Raw genomic sequence first — 21,504 nt, 5'->3', positions numbered from 1 at the left:
CAAGCTAAAGTTCTCCATTCCTCCATGGGCTTCACTAAACACCTCTAGCTAAAGCTGAAGTCTACAAAATATCCTTCTGCTACATCATCCCTCTTTATTTCCTCAACAGATTTCTTGCTCCTTCTCCATTAAGCTCTCTAGAGAGGATCTATTTCCCTCTCAAGCTTTGCAACATTATCTTCCACATCAAACCAACCAACAGGTGGAGCAGTAAAGCGGAATCCTTCACCTTTGTGTACCATCAAGAATCTTGCTCTTTATACCGCTGAGAACATGGATGTGCAATGTCTAATCGTAAGTGTTTGTGTTTAGCTTGTGCCACTATTTCTCATGGCATCATCAGGTACTCGACAACCTAGGAGTGTCATTTACTCCATTTCATGCAGCAATGTACAAGACAACAATGGATATTGGGTGACGATGGAGTTAAAACAAATGATGTGGGTGATAATGCAGCCCAGCTCAAGAGGTGCACACAAGGTCTCGAGGAGACACATGGATTCTCGAGCACACCATTGGAAGGGAAGAATCATGGATTTCAAGAAAACACAAGACGGCAAGAGGCTTGCGAAGGTGCAACATGTGTATGTTGCTTCACATTGAAGCTAAAGACAGTAGCGGCTCCATCGAGGTTTCCTGCAAATTGTAATTTTTTACTCCTCTTTCAAGTTTTTTGGTTATTTATTTAGTATTTTTGCCTTGTGTGTTGCTTTTGATGACTGTAAGATTTCCATTGCTGTTTGTTCATGTTTACAAATGTTTTTCCATCCGATTTTGTAGAGTGGGAGCCAATAGAGTCCTTCACATGAACTTTTGAGGCCATCCACACTGAGCTTGGCAGCAAGTTGCTCTATGCTGGTTGTCAGTCCTCTGAGCTTGCCTCACGTGACAATTTTTTTTATGATCATACTAATGTCACACCTAGGCAAAATGGATATGGTAATCTATCTCTGGTTCAGTCGCCAACCTTGGAGAGTTTGGAATGGCCTAAGCCAGACAATGCCTTGATCGCAGCAACCAAAAGGAGAATCGAGGTGGATGTGCAAGTAGCAATGAAGTGCACCTATGGTTCCCATAAAGCTACGGTAACATGGTTTATGTCTTCATGTGTTTGTGTTTATATTTCGACTTCACAGTGTTCATAGGACACCAACAATGTAGACTTGCAAAGGGGGAAGTGCGATCAACGGGTTTCTTGCAGCTGGATTAAAAACTGAGCCGGCCAACCACCAGGGAGATAGAATCAAGTGCTTTGTAGTTCCTGACAAGGTGGTGTTTAGATACCATATTGCAAAGCAAAGCTGATGGTCTTTCCCTATAGTAGATGGAAGCTGACCATGGGAGAATGGGAGGCACTAGACTCTGAGGTTGCTGCTAGAGAATCAGTTGACCTGCAAATACATCTCCACGATGATGCAGTGCACCACATTACAGTGAATAATGACTGGCATCTCAGTCACCTTTGCGAGTATCTTAATCTCAGATATACCTTGCCCAAGCAATATCTCGTTGTAATCAATGAAAAGATTGTTTGCTCCAGGAAAGAGAAGAGCTTTGTGTGTGAGAACGTAAAAGCTTGTAACTGACAGGGATTTTGTCCACATTAATACATACGGTGTTTTGAATCTTGTTTCTACGCATACTTGTTTATTCTCAGCTTTTTCAAGTTTTCGATTGAAACGTGCAATTTATTTGTTGTGGAACACAAATGTTTTCAATGTTGGTGTCTTTCAATGCTTTGTTGCGTGATTTTGTTTAAAATAAATTTTTAAGTTATTTGAATTAATTTAAGTTCTTTTTAAAAAGTGACTTTGGGTATATAAGTGACTTTCTAGTTTTTAAACTTCATTTCTCACATTCAGAAAACTCTAGCTCTAAGCTCTCTTCACATCTTCTTCGCGAACGGACCCATGGCAACATCTACTGATTCACTTCTCACACAATTAGAAAAGGTAGGACTTGCAGATCTATTCAATCACCATAGCCTTTAAACAAAGAGTGAGAATAATTTTCTTAGTTGCCTCCTTTGAAATGGAAGTTTGAAATTTGACTCTTATGCCATTTCTTAGTATTGAACCACTACTACCTGCTTTTGTTGAAGCGGAAGAGGAATCACCTCCACCCCTAGGAGGAGTTTGCATTGTTGTTGCACTCTCTTGATCCAACTGTCTCTACTTGAAATCCTCCTTCAAGTAGTACCTCAACTTCTTCATCAGTGAGATTTGTTCCTAGATCAACCAACCAAATTGTTGGAGGAGGAGCTGGCCTTGGTTCTATATTATGATACACCACATAGCAATGAATAACATGTTTGGGATAGAACAAAAACCACTATCTGAGTATCCCATTTGGATGTTTTCTATACCCCTCAAAGGATGGTGCAGGAGTCCCTTTACTACATACCACTATATTTTGTCCACATCTTTTTCCACCACTGGGGGTGCCATTGCATGTCACATGACTACCAAGAGGGGTTCTTTTGATTGCCTACATAACTTCTTTGACATTTTGTTCTAGAACACAAAATTTTGTCTTCTCTTTGGAATTCTCACTCCCATCTGCTACCCCTGAATCCATGGAAATCCACTCTCTCACATCCAAGACCCTCTATAACTTCATTTATACACTACCAAAAAAGAATTTGTGCTTCCATGTCTTCCTCTTTCATCTTATGAGTTGCAATAGTGAAGAGATCTTGCATGCTACAACATAAGACAATAACATTAGTAAACATGTTGTTGGTTGTTTCTTAAAATATTTCAAACTTCATAAATATGTTCCTAAGACAACAAACCCTGGATCATAAATGTGGCATGCCATGGTCACCCAATCCGCCACTCGATGAATGTGATGAAACTGCACCCAAGCGTACCAAAGATCTCCAAGTCCACTTTGTCGCATTCAATTAACCAAATCCAATCCAGATGCAAGACCAACTGTAGACATGTTGAACACAAAGCACCGCTCCCCTTCCGCTCCTTACCCAGGAAACCTGCTTCTGTGTTAAAGAAACCATATGTGCAATCTCTTTTTAGCCGCAGCAAGGAGTCCACACTGAATCTCTCCTTTGTTGGCCCATTTCTTACTGCAGTCGGCGAACCTTCAAAACCTGTATTTTTAGAGAAATTACTTTGAAATATTATGTCGAGACAAGAGAAACATGTAAGCATCCTTACCAATTGTCCTCCACTAAGGGACCCATTGCCTCAGCAACATTTAGAAATTCTAGCTCACCAAGTACATGGCTAGAGCCCCCCTCTTGCATCAAGTTGTTGTCACAATTTCCTTTGCCACACACATTTGTACCTTTCTTGTGCCTCCATGTCTATCCACACTAACTTGTGCAACCATTTCTTTTGTTTTATCGGTGAGCCCTTTTGACGAACCATTCCTCATGTCATGTTGGTGAATACCTTGATGTACCATCAATCTAATCATCCTCTTATCTCTTCGCATGACATAAGATACAAAAGAAATCACATGTACGCAAACAAATGGGCAGTTAACCGCAATAGTGGCAAGTAAGCTTGCCACCAAGTCCATCATAAAACTCGCCCATGCAAGGTAATTTTAGTATGCTGTCATTGAAATTTTAGTATGCTTACTTGGTGGCAAGTAAGCTTGCTACCAAGTCCATCATAAAACTCGTCCTGCAAGGTAATTTTAGTATGCTTCCATTGAAATGAGTTGTGTTTGACTCCCCAAAATTAACCAATTTGAGGCAACTTTCATTGAGACACTTTAGAGCACCTGCACACTGACTTTTGTGACACTCCAGGAAATGTGATGTTTGAGGTTTGTGGTTTGGTCCAATGTTGTGGATCATACTTATGTTCCATAGCATCCATTGGATGAACCTTTCCTAGGGTCGGTGGAAACTCAAACACCGTGTTACCATTATACACCTTTGGTATTTCCGACATGTTTGATTTTCACTATCTTTGAAAGAAGCTTTGTCAAGGTGTTGGGCTTCGTCATTGCATTAAAAAATGACAAAATACTATTTGTACTCCTTACCTCGGTTGTGAGGGCCATACCTAGACTCAACCCTACTCATCTCCCTCAGTCTTTCAGACTGCTCCAGGGAATGATGTAGATCTATCTGCATGTATCCCTCCCACTTGGGACCGACACCCAGACGCGACTCTGACCTATCTCGAATGCCAACCCAAGGGGGTAAATCCCATCAATTTGACGACTCTATCTGATTATCATAATTTAATTCATCATTGGCATCTGTCAATCACCCACACCCAAAATCGTGGTCTTTGGTCTTGATTCTCTTGATCTTTAACTTGAGGATCTGCCCTTGCTTTTTTGTTCTCCCTTGGTTCATGGCGATAACCCCTTTTTCCTGACAAGCAGGCATGGCAGTTATCACTTTCTCGTAAGAAGAGGGATCTTGTAATCCTACCTGGTCTCGCTCGTTCCCGCTTACCCGTTTTTATCCCACATAGTCCTAGCATTTAACATAAAATGTTTATTCAACATCCGGCCATCTGACCCTCCGGATCCGCCCACCCATCGAACCATTTCATGAAAATCCCTTCCCGAGGTAGTACTTAACTACTACAAAATCAGGAAGACAGTCTATCAGACACATACAATCTGTTGCATACCCTCGTTCAGGGAGATTCATTTGGTTGTTCCCACCTTCAATACCAAAAATTGAACTACTTCTATCGAGCTTAGACAACTAGTCTTTCCTTATGGTGCCTAGCTTTCCATTTAGGAAGCTAGAAGGTCGTCCTATAATTTTTGAGTCTTCGATCTTTCCATTAAAGCTCACTTTGGGGATAAAATGGGAATCTAGAGCTTTCCATTAAAACTTGCAAGAGAGGATTATAACCATACATTCTTCCTACTGTAAAGAGACATGCAAACCCTAAGCTTGATTACCATAATGCGACTAAACCTTTCTCTCTTTAATGAGACAAGGTTTCCATAGAAGCTTAACCCTAATCACACAAGGTCACCATGGAAGCTTAACCCTAATCACACAAGGTCACTGTGGAAGCTAAACCCTAATCACACAAGATCACCATCGAAGCTTAACTCTAATCACACAAGGTCACCATGGAAGCTTAACCCTAATCACACACAAGGTCATTAGGGAAGCTAAACCCTAATCACACAAGATCACCATGGAAGCTAAACCCTAAATTGCAAGCTTGCCTTTTAAAGATTTTCCTAAGTACAAAGTTACCGTCAAAGCTTAGCTTAAGGATGCAAATCTACCTTTGAAGCTTAACTTAATGATGCATAGATACTCTTAGCACTTAACCCTAATTGCAAGGTTAACATTAAAGCTTAAACCTAAAATACAAGGTAGTCACTAAAGTTTACACATAAGTGCAAAGTTACCATTAAAGCTTAGCTTAAGAGTGCAAATCTACCTTTGAAAGCTTAACTTAATGATGCGTAACTATCATCAATACTTAACCCTAATTTCAAGGTTATCATTAAAGCTTAAACCTAAAATACAAGGTAGTCACTAGAGCTTACACCTAAGTGCAAAGTTAACATTAAAACTTAGCTTAAGAGTGCAAATGTACCTTTGAAAGCTTAACTTAATGTGTATAACTACCATTAATACTTAATCCTAATTTCAAGATTATCATTAAAGCTTAAACGTAAAATACAAGGTAGTCATTAAAGCTTACACCTAAGTGCAAAGTTACCATTAAATCTTAGCTTAAGGATGTAAAACTACCTTTGAAGCTTAACTTAATGATGCATAGATACTCTTAGCACTTAATCCTAATTGCGAGGTTACCATTAAAGCTTAAACCTAAAATACAAGGTAGTCACTAAAGCTTACACCTAAGTGCAAAGTTTACCATTAAAGCTTAGCTTAAGAGTGCAAATATACCATTAAGCCTCAACTTAAGGAAGCAAGGATACCATTAGAGATTATCCCTAAGGGCAAGGTTGTCATTCAAGCTTAGACCTAATATGATGCACATAAACCTTCCTAGTATTAAAACACATGGTTTAAGTTAATTAATCCTGTTAGAAGTGAAAATTACCTCCTCTAAACAAGAGGGAAGTGGGGTTGAAGTCCTTCTTGAAGAGATGTGAGGCTCAAGGAAGAAGGAAACGGATTTAGGATGAATAGGAAGGAGAGAGGAGGTTCTTCACAAAACCCTCAAGGGTTTGGCCTTCAAGAGAGTGAGAGAGCAAGAGCAAGGTTTAATGGAAACCTTGATTTCCTTAAGCATAATCTTGAGCATGGAAAGTATGCAAGTAGCTTTGGCAATGTCTGTAAAATTACAAAGGAGAGGGGGTGCTTATATAGGAAATGGTGGGTAGAATACAATGTTTATATTGGGGGGGGGGGGGGGTTGTATGAAAAAGTACAAACACAGTCCCACTAAAAACCCACAAAAGTAGAGAGGGAGGGAGGGTGGTGGGGCTCACCTTCAATGCAAACTAGAGAGGGAATGAGTGGAAAGTTGCAACTTTTTACTATTCAAGAATTTTACTCTAAATTGAATTCTTCAATCAAAAAATTTGATTTCAATTTGAATTCTTTTGAATGCCTATTGGACCCCAATTCTCTTCTCAATTCCTATTGGACTCCAATTCTCTTCTCAATTCTTATTGGATCCCAATTTTTTCTCAATTCCTATTGGACCCCAATTCTCTTCTCAATTCTTATTGGACCCCAATTTCTTCTCAATTCCTATCTCTTAACTTTATCTTTCAATCAACTTAGTACCTTTTTCTGCCAATTCTTGATCTAGATCAGTTCCCACGCGGCTTTTGAAGAAGAAGTATAAGAATAATCTTAATCTTTTTTGGAAAAATATAGGGATGATGTAATTTCTTATCGGGAATATCCTTGTCTTTTCATTCTGGAGTAAAGTCTCATTGTCCGCATGATTTGTTTGTCGGTATTTCTTTTTCTAAATTATTTTCTAGGCTGAAATAGTTCTGAATGGCTCTAGGGTTTAGGAAGGGACCTTACAAACTCCCTAACAAAAAGAAAGAGCTGTCCTCAGCTCGAGACATGCTTTAGAGAGTAGTTAGACTTAATCTTCGATCAACTTATGATTGAAGATGGTCAGTAACTTTAGGGTATTTAGATTAAAAGACAATGAAGATGGTATGGACCTTGAATAATACACTTCTCTTCCATTTTTTTTTAGTGCTGACTCAAAAGTTTTAATCATAAAGAAGTCTTAATGACTCGGGGTTACTTTAATTACTGAATGCGATCTTACTCAACTAGGTATTTTTCCTTTGGTGTGACTGGATTGTGTTTCTCTTGTGAGGTCTGAAGATCATTTCTTCACTTCGTTTTCTATCTAGCCTCAATGCGCTTTGTAAAAATCTTACCATTCTTACCTAGACTTTAACTTTTTTCATTTTGAGCGTTGACTCATTTCTCTATTGATATCATCCAACTGATACCATATTCTGGACAGTTAAGGATTTCATACTGATCTTTCAATTTAATCTTACAGTATCTCCTCCCTTGTGTACCCAATTTATTTCCTCCATCCTTATTTCTCTTATGTCTATAGCTTATTGCCTCATCTTTCACTTGGTAATCAGATATTTCATGTATCATAACAATTAGACTTGTAAAACACCATAGACGATTTGAATCTCAAAAGAATTGACTGACTAGAGATGCTTGAATTTCATAAATATGACAATTGATTACATCCGCATAAAAATTACATCAAAAGTGCCATCGATATCTTGAAGAATAATTATAAGTTGTTCCGAAGAACCAACCAAAAATATGATCAAGGGTTTGGACAAAAGGGAGATATTGATTTGATTCCAAAAGATGAATTACATGGGCTCATCCTCCAAAACTTGGAAATTGGGTAATTAGCTGGTCCCAATCTTCCCAGCAAGCATCTTCAACCGGATAGCCCTGCCACTTGATTAGTAGTTCTCAAATTGTCCTGTGCCGTAGTTGCTTCTCTTTAGTTTCCAGAACTTGTTATGGTTCCATTTGAAATTCTTCTTGATTGACGAGAATGGTGTCATCATGATTCAAAACATGTAGAGGGTCAACAACATATTTCTTAAGGAGGTTGACATGAAAAACATTATGAATGCGCATATGAGGCGGTAAGGCTAACTCTTAGGCTTGTTTTCCTATCTTTCTAAGGATCCAAAAGGTCCACAATATCTGAATGCAAGCTTACGGAATATCCCTAGCTTTAAGGACTTGCGTTTGGGTTTGACTATGAGGAAAACTTGTTCGCATTCGTTAAAGCTTCTAGCGGAGCGGTGAAGATCAGCCTAGCTCTTCTACCTATCACTAGCTCTCTTCAGGTTGTCTCTAATGACTAGAAGTTGATGATCCATCTCTTTCACGGTAGACTTAGCGGAAGGAACATGAAGTGCAGGGTCGGCTAATCGAAGAGGGACTAAACATTCCTGACCATACAAGGCTTTAAAGGGTGACATTCCCGAGGCCGCAATGGCGAGAAGAGTTATAAGCAAACTCAACTAGGGGAAGAAACTTGATCCATTGTTGGGGCTGCTGGTTGCAGTATGCTTGAAGCATATCTTAAATGACTTGATTCACTCGCTCAGTTTGACCATCAGTCTTCGGATGATATACTAAGCTGAGATTCAGTTGGGTCCCCAGAGATCAAAACATGGCTTGCCAAAACTTAGAAGTAAATTTGGCATCCCGATCACTGATGATTCTTGCAGGGATTCCATGTAATCTTACTACCTCTTTGTCAAATACTTGGGCTATGTCGATGGCGGTGGTTGTCTGGCTGACTGGAATTAGATGAGCCACCTTAGTGGGATTATCTACTACGACAAAAATAGAATCATAGTTTCCAGTTGTCTTTGGAAGACTTGTAACAAAGTCCATACTCAGACATTCCCACTTCATCTGAGGAATATCTAGGGACTGAAGCTTTCCAGGTAGTAAAGAAGACCATCTGCTAAGGTATAGTCAGTTAAGTGTTCCCTCAGGTTCTGAGCATGAATCTCTTGCAGAAGAGGTCTAAAATAGGGGTCTACCTGAATTTCTTGTTGAATTTCCTCGGGTAAAGAAGAGCTAAGGAGTGAATTAGTCAGGTTGATGAGGACAGAACTGCTAGTCAAGCGGTCTTTGAGTCTATTGAAGGCAAAATCTCTCCCCAACAAAAAAAGAAAGAGCTATCCTCAACTCGAATAAAATACATAATTGATGAAGCTTCTTGGATACATCTTATGACTTAACTTCTTGTTAACGCTTTCAACTTGACTTCTCTCTTACACTTCTTCATCCCTAAAAATCTGCTAATATAATATTGGAATCATGGGAAATCTTTCTTTATAAGATATCTTCTTCAATAAGTCATCGCGTTTGTGGCTTCTGGGGATCTTGATTGGTTGGTCTAAGACGTTCTTCCAAGCTTGCCCACTTAACATGATTGATGGCAACTGATATAAAAAATAACTGCCTGGATTAAAGACTTTCAACTCTTTTCTATGTGCCTGGATTTGAATCTCTTGCCAGGGTGATTTTGGCTTTAGAAGTTCTCTTACAGGATTCTATCCTTGGGGCCTGCCCTTACAGGTTTCTCCAGAGGTTGCACTTGCTATTTGGTTATCTGAAGTAGTTAATAGTGGAGAAATTCTTAAATTCACCAAAAGCAAGTGGCCTTATATAATTATGAAGTGCTGCTGTATCCACAGACCTTTGGTGCAGGTGGCTTCATTGTCTACACAAAAGATAACGGCTCGATGCAAGTGTTTTTGGCGCAACTCAGTGTCAATTTGCATCAAATTTCACATGATTCATCTACTCCTGTGTTTCAGTCCTTGATCGTTCCTGTGGTCATGCGGAAGCTTTTGTGCGGAAGTAAAGGTTTCTCCTTTCGCTGGATCCATTGGATATTGCCATGCTAGACACGAGCAAGATGTTGCTCAGTTGATCAAGTGGTTATTGGGTTGATGCTACTGTTAAAATCTACATGATAAGTTTCAATTTTGATGGCGGATGATCAAAGGCAAAGTGATGTTTGATCTAAATGAACTCTGAAGATGAGTCCTTTGCAGCCCAACAAGCTGAATTTTAGATGCTTAGCTCTGGTAAAACAATGTGCTCCCCAAACCTTGGTGCCAACCATGGGATCAAAGCCTGAGTTGACAAAGACACAATATACTGTGGAAACTTCGAAGTCCTCCATGGGTCTTCGATAAACAGCTATCAACCGTATAGAAGAGTAACAGGGCTGGCTTTAGAGCCAGTAGGAAGATAGAGAGAGATGGTTCACCTCATTCCGTGCGATGTAATCATGATGGCCTTGCGAGCTCCTCAAGAAAGCACTCGTCATCCTTGGCTTCTCCTTCTGGGATTTGAGTTAGTCTTGCAAGATGTTCGCAATCTGGAAATATTGTGGGCCATTGGAATGCATCAATTACAAAATATGCTTCATAGGCGCATGCTAAGATGCTCTGGGCATTTTTTAATGGATGCAAAAATAGTTTCAACAATCAGTAGTTTTATAAACAATGGTTACTGCTTTCTCTTAAAAGGGAAAGGGACCGCCCAAGGCGGGGGCGGGGGCGGGGGTCTAGCTATTTATAGTGAAGGTAGAGTGAAGGTTTCTCTCCAAATGATGAGATTAGTCAGGGTTGTTACAATGGTGGCGTTCTTGTCAATGGCATGGTTTACAATTGTGCCAATTGTTACATACTCTTGAAAGCACAATGAGTTCTTGGTGAGCATCTCCCCACATGGAATCTCTCAACTACATTAGCACAAGTATTGCATCAAAAAGGCATCTCCCTAGATGTGATAGCCAATGCATGCATCTTGAAAGCATGTGCTATTGTTTTAAAGAATGGAAACTACTCCTAAAATTTGAGGAAATTCCCAAAGTACCTCTTTGATTTTGAATATATCCTTGTACTTTCTTTATCTAAATTCGCTTCCATATTCACATAATAAATTATTTTCAATACTAGGAATACCTCCATAAACCTACTTTAGAAAAGCTGTAACCAATGGATTAAGAAATATGGCATTTGCAGGTGAAAATCATGAGTTATTTAATCTCATGCCCAGAAGACCCTTTAAACGCATCCTCATTCTAACATACCAAATCACTAGATCATAATTAATTTTATCAAAAGTTTTTAAATGTAATGTATTGAGAGATGTTTTTCAAAATTTTGGGGGGCATTTTGGGATTTTTAAAAGTCACAAGGGTATTTTGGTTATTTTTAAAGTCACAGGGCTATTTTCCTTTTGAGGAAGTATAGTGTGAGGGCATCATTCCCAGATGTCAATACGCTACTTCCTCTTTATAAGCTACTGGTAATCCCTTCTTTATCAACACTTATTATCCTCTTATTTTTGCAATCTTCACTCTCTTGTAACTTAGTCATTTTCTTATCTGATGGCGTCTTGGCAAGAAGACTTGGTTCTTCCTGTATGCATCTCTCACTTGCAGAGTGCAGATGAGGCAGTTAAAAGACAGTTCTTAGAGCGATACAAAGATCTCCTCTTTTCTCAGCCAAATTCTTGTGTTGGCCAGACGATATGGAAGACATGGCGACATCTCACAAGAGTGACTCTCTCGGGTAGAGACCATTTCCGCAACAATACCTGACTTGCTATGGTTACAAAGGCTCTGGGACTTGGCCCTCGATACTACTACGTCAAAAGGACACGAGATCTTGGGTTTTCCACAAGGTTGTTCTTGCTTGTGCAGTTTATCCCCCATTCCAAGATTTGCCTCGATACCATATGGAGTCTTCTTCTTAGACGTCCTTTTCTTATCTCAGCTCATACCCGAGAAATTTCTCAAGCTGTTTCTCGTAGAAGCATTCCAGAGGGTGAGCATCATAAGATGTGCGGTGCTTGCATACTTGGTTATGTGACCATATATTAGAGGATCTTGATGAGCTATAGATTTTCTTGCCTCTCTCGTAATTGCTTCCTGCCTCCCTTGTAATCCTTTTTGGCTTTAATTGAAGAAATAACCCTTTTTTTGAAAATTTTGAGTATTGTCCATACTTCCTTGTCTTGAAATGTCAGTCTCGCCTCTTTAAATAAATTCTTAAGGACATCTCTATTTAGTGCTTTAAAAAAAAATTAAAAATTTCAGCAAAGGGTCTTCTGTCTATATCTTGAGTAAAGATTCAAACTTTGAGTTCTTGGCTAACTCATAAGTTTGTTTTCTTATTCTTCTTTGGAGTTTAAATGTATGCAATATTTATGAGTGTATCTATTGCACTTTTCCATCTTGATTCCTTGTGAGTTTTTAAGCACGTCTCATTTAGTGTCTTTTCTATCTTTCAAATGCACAACAATAACTTCTGATTGCACCACAAGAACTTGAAAGTAGAAGGTTGGATTGATCTTCTTTTTCCAAAAATTATAGCATCACGAGCTTATATATCGTTGGAAAATTGTATTCATCTTATAATCAAAACATCAAGAGCTTACATATCGCAAAGGAATAGTAACGCTAAAAGAGAAGTGGTTACAATATGCGTTGGATAGTTTTTCTTAGGGATCCTAAGCCCTCAAGATATATAGGCTACGGGGTAAAGTTCTTGCTGTAGAATCCCTCCTATTTATAGGGGACATGACATCCGCTACTGGAACTTCAAGAACCTTATAAAAAATTTGGAAGCTTCAGAACAGGTTCAATGGCTTTCTAAGATATTGTCATAGATATTGTTTACGATCTTCTTGGCTTCTAAATAAACCAAATGTCATCTGCGAAGACCAAAACAAATACCTCTAGCTTCTTCGTGAAGAGATCTGTCACCACGCGATTAAACGTAGCAGGGGTGTTAGTTAGACCAAAAGCCTAACTGTAAAATTGGAATATCCAAACTTGGTGTTGAAAGCGATCTTGGTAATGTCTCCCTCCTTGATCCTAACCTGGTAGTAACATGACCTAAGATCTATCTTGAAATAAATTGAGGCTTGGTGAGGAGTAGCATCAACATTGGTGGTTTTAGGTATAAAGGTTACTGGGACTTCAAGTGACACTTGCTCTGAAGGGTTTACAGGTCTTTCAGGCCCAATTATCGTCACAACAGTAGGGGCAACTCGTTCTCTCAGCTTTCGACGGGGTGACATGGTTACTATCTGCAATATCATATTCTTTATTTAGCAAGAGAGACTAGCATAATTCTAAGACAGAATTCTAGCTTGGATAAATAAACATCTTTTCATGAGGAAAATTAGATGCTATAAGTAGAAGTTTACTTTCAAAATCTGGAAATAAGATTGGACCATACCATATCTCTTTGGTCCCAATCCCATCTTTCTCTCATCATTGCAATCCATAAATTATTCAATAGTTGTACGCGTCCCCATAGGGTTAACCGTGTAACTCCATTCGACCCACATGTTCTCCATTTCTTAGTAGAAATGACACTTTCCTTAGGAGAGAAAAGTTCAATAACGTGTCTCAACATGACTAATGTGTTCTCTGGTTCGGCTATCCCCATGCTTTCAGGACTATCCTATAAACTTCTTCTTCTTGAATATTCCAAGCCATCAGTAATTTCAAAACGAGTCTTGCTATATATACTTATAGCTTTATATGTGGCTAATCACAAGAACTTCTCGGATTTCTTCATTATTACTCAAAATTATCTTCCAATCAATGTCCCGAAAATGAATTCTTTATGTGATAGCTACCTTACCCAATCTTGCTTCTTATTACTAAGATTAAGGGAGAATGATAAGTAAAGCTCAATAAAAGTTTCATCCATGCCACTTTCATGTGTCTTTGCACAAGTGCATGCGTCTTCATTCATTTATGCCACTTCCATACATCTTCGCACAACTACATTACCTATTCTTTCAAAAATTTCTATATCGTTCATTTCCAACTTTACTCACACTTCCCACTTGCTTAAATCCTAGGGACAAGTATAGGTTTCTGGAAATAAGAGCTCCTTAAAATGTTCCACAATAGTGAGCCTTCGCTCTAGTGTAGCAGTTTCGATCCTCTCATAGATAATCCACTGAATTTCTTCTGGTAGATCCCAAGCCATCTTGAAAATTTTAGAATAATTTATTGGAACATCAAGACTTCATTTTGTAATATATTATTGAAATTTGGGTGTAGAATAGACTGAGTTGTTTTTCCCTCATGCATTAATCCAAAATTCCAAGGTACAAGGTCCAAAATTAGGCTCTGATACCACTTGTGAGCGCCATACCCAGACTCGACCCTACTCACCTCCCTCAGTCTTCTAGACTGCTCCAGGGAATGACGTAGATCTATCTGCAGGTTACTCTCCCACTTGGGACCGACACCCAGACAGGACTCCGGCCTATCTCGAATGCCAACCCAAGGGGGTAAATCCCATTAATTTGACGACTCTATCCGCTTATCATAATTTAATCCATCCTTGGCATCTTTCAGTCAACCACACCCAAAATCGTGGTCCTTATTCTTGATTCTCTTGATCTTTAACCTGAGGATATACTCTTGATTTCTTGTTCTTCCTTGGTTCATGGCGATAACCCCTTTTTCCTGACAAGAAGGCACGGCAGTTATCGCTTTTTCCTAATAAGAGGGATCTTGTCATCCTACCTGGTCTCGCTCGTTCCCGCTTACCCGTTTTTATCCCGCATAGTCCTAGCATTTAACATAAAATGTTTAATCAACATCCGACCATCTGACCCTCCGGATCCGCCCCCCACGGAACCATTTCATGAAAATCCCTTCCCGAGGTAGTACTTAACTACTACAAGATTAAGAAGACAGTCTATCAGCCACCATCATCAGACAACAAGCAGCATACAATCTATTGTATACCCTCGTGTAGAGAGATTCATCTGGTTGTTCCTACCAGATATTTATTTAGAAACTTTTAATTCATTTCTTTACCTTTATCTGCTACAATTATCTTGTAACTACTTTCCTAACTAATCATGCAACACATTTAGTTTCAAACAATTCACCTTGCCTTACTCAGAACCAAGATAATCAGTTATAAGCCATCAAAATGACAGCACCTTCACAATAATTCCCAGAATTAAGTGTTTGGGAAAGTCTCATCAAGTAATTTAATCATTCCTTCTTAAGCATTTTATTTCGAGAGGTTTAGCACCATCTGGTGATATATGCACGTGATAGCCCCTATATTCCTAGCCTGTCCAGTTCCTTTTTACTTAGACAAATTGAATAAATTTCCTTAATTCAATTCACATCCTCCTCCCTGAGTATGACCTTCTCATCCAACTACTGGCATCAGGCCATACCCGGATTATGGCCGTTTTCCAATAAGAAACCGTGGGTACTTCACCCAACCAAGCAAAAATAAAACGAACCCATTCATCCCTTATCTCTCGGGCATGAATGACCTAGGTATAAGAAACTTTCCGATTACGCTGCCCTAGCTAAAAAGGGCCAATCTCCATCAAGTTCCCCAAGAGAATCCTCTCACTGGGTGTCCTATAATTTTTTGAATCTTCGAGCTTTCCATTAAAGCTCGCTTTGGGGATGAAATGCGAATCTAGAGCTTTCCATTAAAGCTTGGAAGAGAAGATTATAACCATACATTCTTCCTATCGTAAAGAGACATGCAAACCCTAAGATTGATTACCATAATGAGATTAAACCTTTCTCTCTTTAATGAGACAAGGTTTCCATGGAAGCTTAACCCTAATCACACAAGGTCACCATGGAAGCTAAACCCTAATCACACAAGATCACCATGGAAGCTTAACCCTAATCACACACAAGGTCACCATGGAAGCTAAACCCTAATCACACAAGATCACCATGGAAGCTAAACCCTAAATTGCAAGCTTGTCTTTCAAAGCTTTTCCTAAGTGCAAAGTTACCATCAAAGCTTAGCTTAAGGATGCAAATCTACCTTTGAAGCTTAACTTAATGATGCATAGATACTCTTAGCACTTAACCCTAATTGCGAAGTTACCATTAAAGCTTAAACCTAAAATACAAGGTAGTTGCTAAAGCTTACACCTAAGTACAAAGTTACCATTAAAGATTAGCTTAAAAGTGCAAATCTACTTTTGAAAGCTTAACTTAATGATGCGGAACTACCATTAATACTTAACCCTAATTCCAAAGCTACCATTAAAACTTAAACCTAAAATACAAAGTAGTCACTAAAGCTTACACCTAAGTGCAAAGTTACCATTAAAGCTTAGCTTAAGAGTGCAAATTATCTTTGAAAGCTTAACTTAATGGTGAGTAACTACCATTAATACTTAAACTTAATTCCAAGGTTACCATTAAAGTTTAAACCTAAAATATAAGGTAGTCACCAAAGCTTACACCTAAGTGTAAAGTTACCATTAAAGCTTAGCTTAAAGATGCAAAAATACCTTTGAAGCTTAACTTAATGATGCATAGATACTCTTAGCACTTAATCCTAATTGCGAGGTTACCATTAAAGCTTAAATCTAAAATACAAGGTAGTCACTAAAGCTTACACCTAAGTGCAAAGTTATCATTAAAGCTTAATTTAAGAGTGCAAATCTACCATTAAGCCTCAGCTTAAGGAAGCAAGGATACCATTAGAGATTATCCCTAAAGGCAAGGTTGCCATTAAGCTTAGACCTAACATATAAACCTTCATAGTATTAAAACACATGGTTTAGGTTAATTAATCCTGCTAGAAGTGAATATTACCTCCTCTAAACAAGAGGGAAGTGGGGTTGAAGTCCTTCTTGAAGAGATGTGAGGCTCAAGGAAGAAGGAAAGGGATTTAGGATGAAGAGGAAGGAGAGAGGAGCTTCTTCACAAAACCCTCAAGGGTTTGACCTTCAAGAGAGTGAGAGAGCAAGAGCGAGGTTTAATGGAAACCTTGATTTACTGAAGCATAATCTTGAGCATGGCAAGTATGCAAGTAGCTTAACAATGTCTGTAAAATTACAAAGGAGAGGGGGTGCTTATATAGGAAATGATGGGTAGAAGACAATGTATATACTGAGGGGGGTGGATGAAAAAGTACAAATATAGTCCCACTAAAAACCCACAAAAGTAGAGAGAGAGGGAGGGTGATTGGGCTCACCTTCAATGCAAGCTAGAGAGAGAATGATTGGAAAGTTGCAACTTTTGACTCATGCAAGAATTTTACTCTATATTGAATTCAAGAATCAAAGAAAGTTTTTGAATTCTTTTAAATTCATATTGGAGCCCAATTCTCTTCTCAATTCCTATTGGACCCCAATTCTCATCTCAATTCTTATTGGACCCCAATTCTCTTCTCAATTCCTATTGGACCCCAATTTCTTCTCAATTCCTATCTCTTAACTTTATCTTCCAATCAAGTTAGTCCCTTTTTCTGCCACTTCTCGATCTAGATCAGTTCCCACGCGGTTTTTGATGAAGAAGTATAAAAATAATCTTAATCTTTTTTGGAAAAATATAGGGATGACGTAATTTCTTATGCAGAATATCCTTGTCTTTTCATTATGGAGTAAAGTCTCGTTGTCCGCATGACTTCTTTGTCGGTCTTGCTTTTTCTAAATTATATTCTAGGCTGAAAAGTTTTTGAATGGCTCTAGGGTTTAGGGAGGGACCTTACATTGGTAGAGTTTTGCAATGCTTGCTCTCCAAAGAGTTGTTCCTTGCTTGGACTACTAAGGTCTATGTAGGGAACATCTACCAAGGGAGCAACCACACCACTTGAATTTGAGACTGTGTCATCTTCAACTAGCATCATGAAATTTGTAGAGAGAGATTCGTCCACAACATAAATCTCCTCTCCCAAGTGATTGCTTGTTCTCTCCATTGGCACTATCAACTCTCCATTCTGAACCATGAGAATTGCATGCAAAGGAGTAAATGTTTGTGGTGCAACATGCTCTTGTAGATATTTAACCCCAAAAATAATCCTCCCATTGATTAAGGGAAAAGACCTTTTGAAAGAAGGGAAGACTATAGTGCATGACATGATAGTAGAGTTGAAGAAATAAGCAGAAGATTGAAAAGATAAGAGTGAAAGTGTTTGATTGTGTTTAGAAGAGTTAAAAGCATTTTATATTGATCCTAGTAGCTATAAGTATTATTTAATATTTTTTGAAATCCATATTAAAATTAAAAATTTTAAAATTGTATTCCCTCTCTCTCTCTCTCTCTCTCTCAAGAGCCCCCCCTGCCCCCTCTCTTTCTCTTGTGCTCTACCTCACCTCTCTCTCTCTCTCTCTCTCTCTCTCTCTCTCTCTCTCTCTCTCTCCCTCTCTCTCTCTCTCTCTCTTCCCTTCTCCCCCCCCTCTCCCTCTCTTCCCATCCCCCTCCCCCCATGGAAACCCCCCCCCCCCCCCCCCCCCCCCCCTTCTCTCTCTCTCTCTCTCTCTCTCTCTCTCTCTCTCTCTCTCTCTCTCTCTCTCTCTAACCCCGCATGCTGTCGAAGTGCGTGTCTCTCCAAGGTCGACCGAGAAAGCACCAAGATTTTGACCATAGATAGAGAAGTAGCCGAGGTGCAAACCAAGGGAAACGAGTGCAGTTAGGAGTAACTTTTAGTGTTACTAAGATTATAGTGACACCTAGAGAGGAGTAGCGGAAGAATATCACAGATTAGAACATAATTAATGGCTAAAACAACCCAACTTAGACAAGATATCGGCACTTAATTGATGCTCGCAATCAATAAATGCTTCCAATTTTTGATCTCCAATAACCCTATTACAAACCGGTTGCATACGCCATTGTCAGTATGCCTTTTGATTTGAAAACCCTAACAAAAAATCCCCAATATGAAGAAAGCAATTTGTAATCCTCAAGAAAATCCCCACCCTGTAATGCTCCTTTTCTCGTTGTTTTCCAAAATTTTCCCTTCTGTCTCTATTCAATCAATTTTTATCGCTCTTCAACTTGCAAAACGCATCTCCTTTGCACTGCTTGATTTCCATTGCTATGGCCACATCACCTCCCTTTACTTAGTCGAGAGGCATTGAGAGATTGGAGCCAACCACTGTTTGCCTCGGACCTCCTTCTCATGCCACACTTTTTCCCTCTCTAAGCTCTTGCTCATGGGCTTGCTTCCATTCCTCCACACTATTATCCTATTCTCTTTTCTTTCTTCAATTCCTATTGGAAAATATCCTCATGCCACACTTTTTCCCTCTCCAAGCTCTTGCTCACGAGCTTGCTTCCATTCCTCCGCACTATTCTCCTATTCTCTTTTCTTCCTTCAATTCCCATTGGAAAATATCCTCATGTGAGAGCTCCACCAAGCCACGAGCTTGCTGCTTGCGTCCTCATCTTGCTCACCAAGTCACAAGCTTGCTGCTCTCCTCATGTTCCATGCTTTGCAAAAACTCATGCTTTTCCTCCTCCTCTCATTCCCTCTTGATGACACGTTAAGCTTCACCTCTCCTTTCTCCTTGCAAGCTCGAGGGAGCTTCCCCCTATCATTTCAAAGGCGAGCTTTTTATATCTCTCCCCCTTCCTCCTCCTTCACGCTCCTCCCCTTACCCGCCCCAACAAACTTTTCTCGTATCCTCCCTCCCATTCATGCCTTTTACCCCTTTGAAAACTCCCCCCCCCCCCCCCCCAAAGCTCTAAAAAAAATATTTTTTAATTCCCCCCCACTTTGCCCCTCCATGACAATGACTACGCCATGACTGATGTGGCGTGGGAGCAAACGTGATGACATGGCATGTCGATTGTGGAGATCCTGTGAAAGCTGGTTGTGAATGGTGTCAAATGGATTGCCCCAGCAAGCTCATCACCTCTCGCTCCATGGCCGCGCTCATCCGAGCATCCCACAGCTCATCCCAAGCCTTTCTCCTCCCACTCCCGCTGCATGTCGCTTGCCTGTGCGATGGAATCCCTCCTTTTCCCCTCACTTTCCCACTATAATTCCCCCCCCCCCCCCCCCCCCCCCCCCCCCCACCCACCCACACACACACACACACACACACACACACACACACACACACACACACACACACACACACACACACACACACACACACACACACACACTTCTTCATTAGGCGGCCTCCCTTGCTTGCTAATGGCCGACCTCCCTTGAGGTACACCAAATTGGGCATATATATAAACCAACCATTACCTAGGTCCACTTTTAGCATGCACTTCGACCAAGGCATTGCCTTGCACCACATCGATTTTCAGCACCCCTTGATTGGCAATATTGTCACAAATTTTGTTGTCCATATCCACCTCTTGGATAGTGCCACATGCCGAAGAATAGGTGATTGCATTTGACGAAAGGCCCTCCCTTCACATTCGGTCAACATTACCCAAAACTTCCTTGCTACATCCATAATGGAATCTTGTAACCAACAGTTTCCCAAGAAATGACATTTTTGAATTAAAAGCTCATCAAAAACTTTATGTATTTGTGTAAGGCACCACTTTCGGCATATATATCACCCAAGGCATTGCCTTGCAAATCATTGGATCGCGTATCAATCAAGCATTGCAAGTACAGATGAAAGAATTGCCAAGCTTCTCGTTTAGAAATTTCCTTGTGTGAGAGCTCCACCAAGCCACGCGCTTGCTACTCCCGTCCTTCTCTTGCTCACCAAGTCACGAGCTTTCCGCTCTCCTCATATTCCATACTTTGCAAAACCACACAATTTTCCTCCTCCTCTCGTTCCCTCTTGACGACACGCCAAGATTCACCTCTCTTTTCTCTTTGCAAGATCAAGGGATATTCCCCCTATCGTTTCAAAGGAGAGATTTTTCTATCTCTCCCCCTTCTTCCTTCTTCCCGCTCTCTCTCCCCCCCCCGCCAAGTTGTCTCGTATCCTCCCTCCTGTTCATGCCTGTTGACGGCTGGGTCAACAACATGACATAACTCAACAAAGCCTTATTCTTTGAGAGTTATGGAATGCTCAATATTATGGTTATAAACATCATTCGTAATAAGCAGGTAGTCTAGTTGCAGAAGCCGGGGTGCAATGTCACTTATAGATTGTAGATACCAAGCCATTTGACCCCTCAAACTCTATTTTTGGTTTACCTAAGGTAGCCTTAGAATATAAGGTATCTAGGTCACTTTTGTAAGGACAATTTTTTCCATAATAATAGTTTTAGCGCTGCCGTCTACTGTGTGTGAGAGAGAAAGAGCGAGAGCGTGAGCTTCATCCTAGTGCTACTCCTCGCTCGTTCATCACATTGTAGATCTGACTTCACCATTCCGCTAGCCTTGGCAAGAGCTACACGGCAATGCCAAGCATTCCTCGCGGAACGGAGCGAACGTGCTCGTGCATCTACGAGCTATTTGTGGCTGTAAGTATATCAAATGATGTCCATTTTCTTCTTGCAAGTGGTTGTTAGAATTGTAGCGACATAAGCTACGCATAGGTACTCATAGACTTCAATCTCGGGCACTTTCAAAATTTTGCTCTGTCTTTATACATGTTTTTTTGCAGATGGGTTTAGAGCTAGGATTTTGGGTGTAGAGGCTTTGGGACAAGTGTATCCTAGTGAGGGGATGGCGTTCCTTAAGTTTTGTACGATTCTGGTATGGTGTAGTGAGTTTCCTTCCGTTTGCGTGTATGTGGGTTGAGTGGTGTAGCTGAGAGCTGGGAGATCCTAGATTGTG

The sequence above is a fragment of the Adiantum capillus-veneris genome, chromosome 19, assembly GCF_014529385.1.
Source record: "Adiantum capillus-veneris isolate H3 chromosome 19, ASM1452938v2, whole genome shotgun sequence".
Lineage (NCBI taxonomy): Eukaryota > Viridiplantae > Streptophyta > Polypodiopsida > Polypodiales > Pteridaceae > Adiantum > Adiantum capillus-veneris.
Note: the sequence above shows the minus strand (reverse complement) of the source record.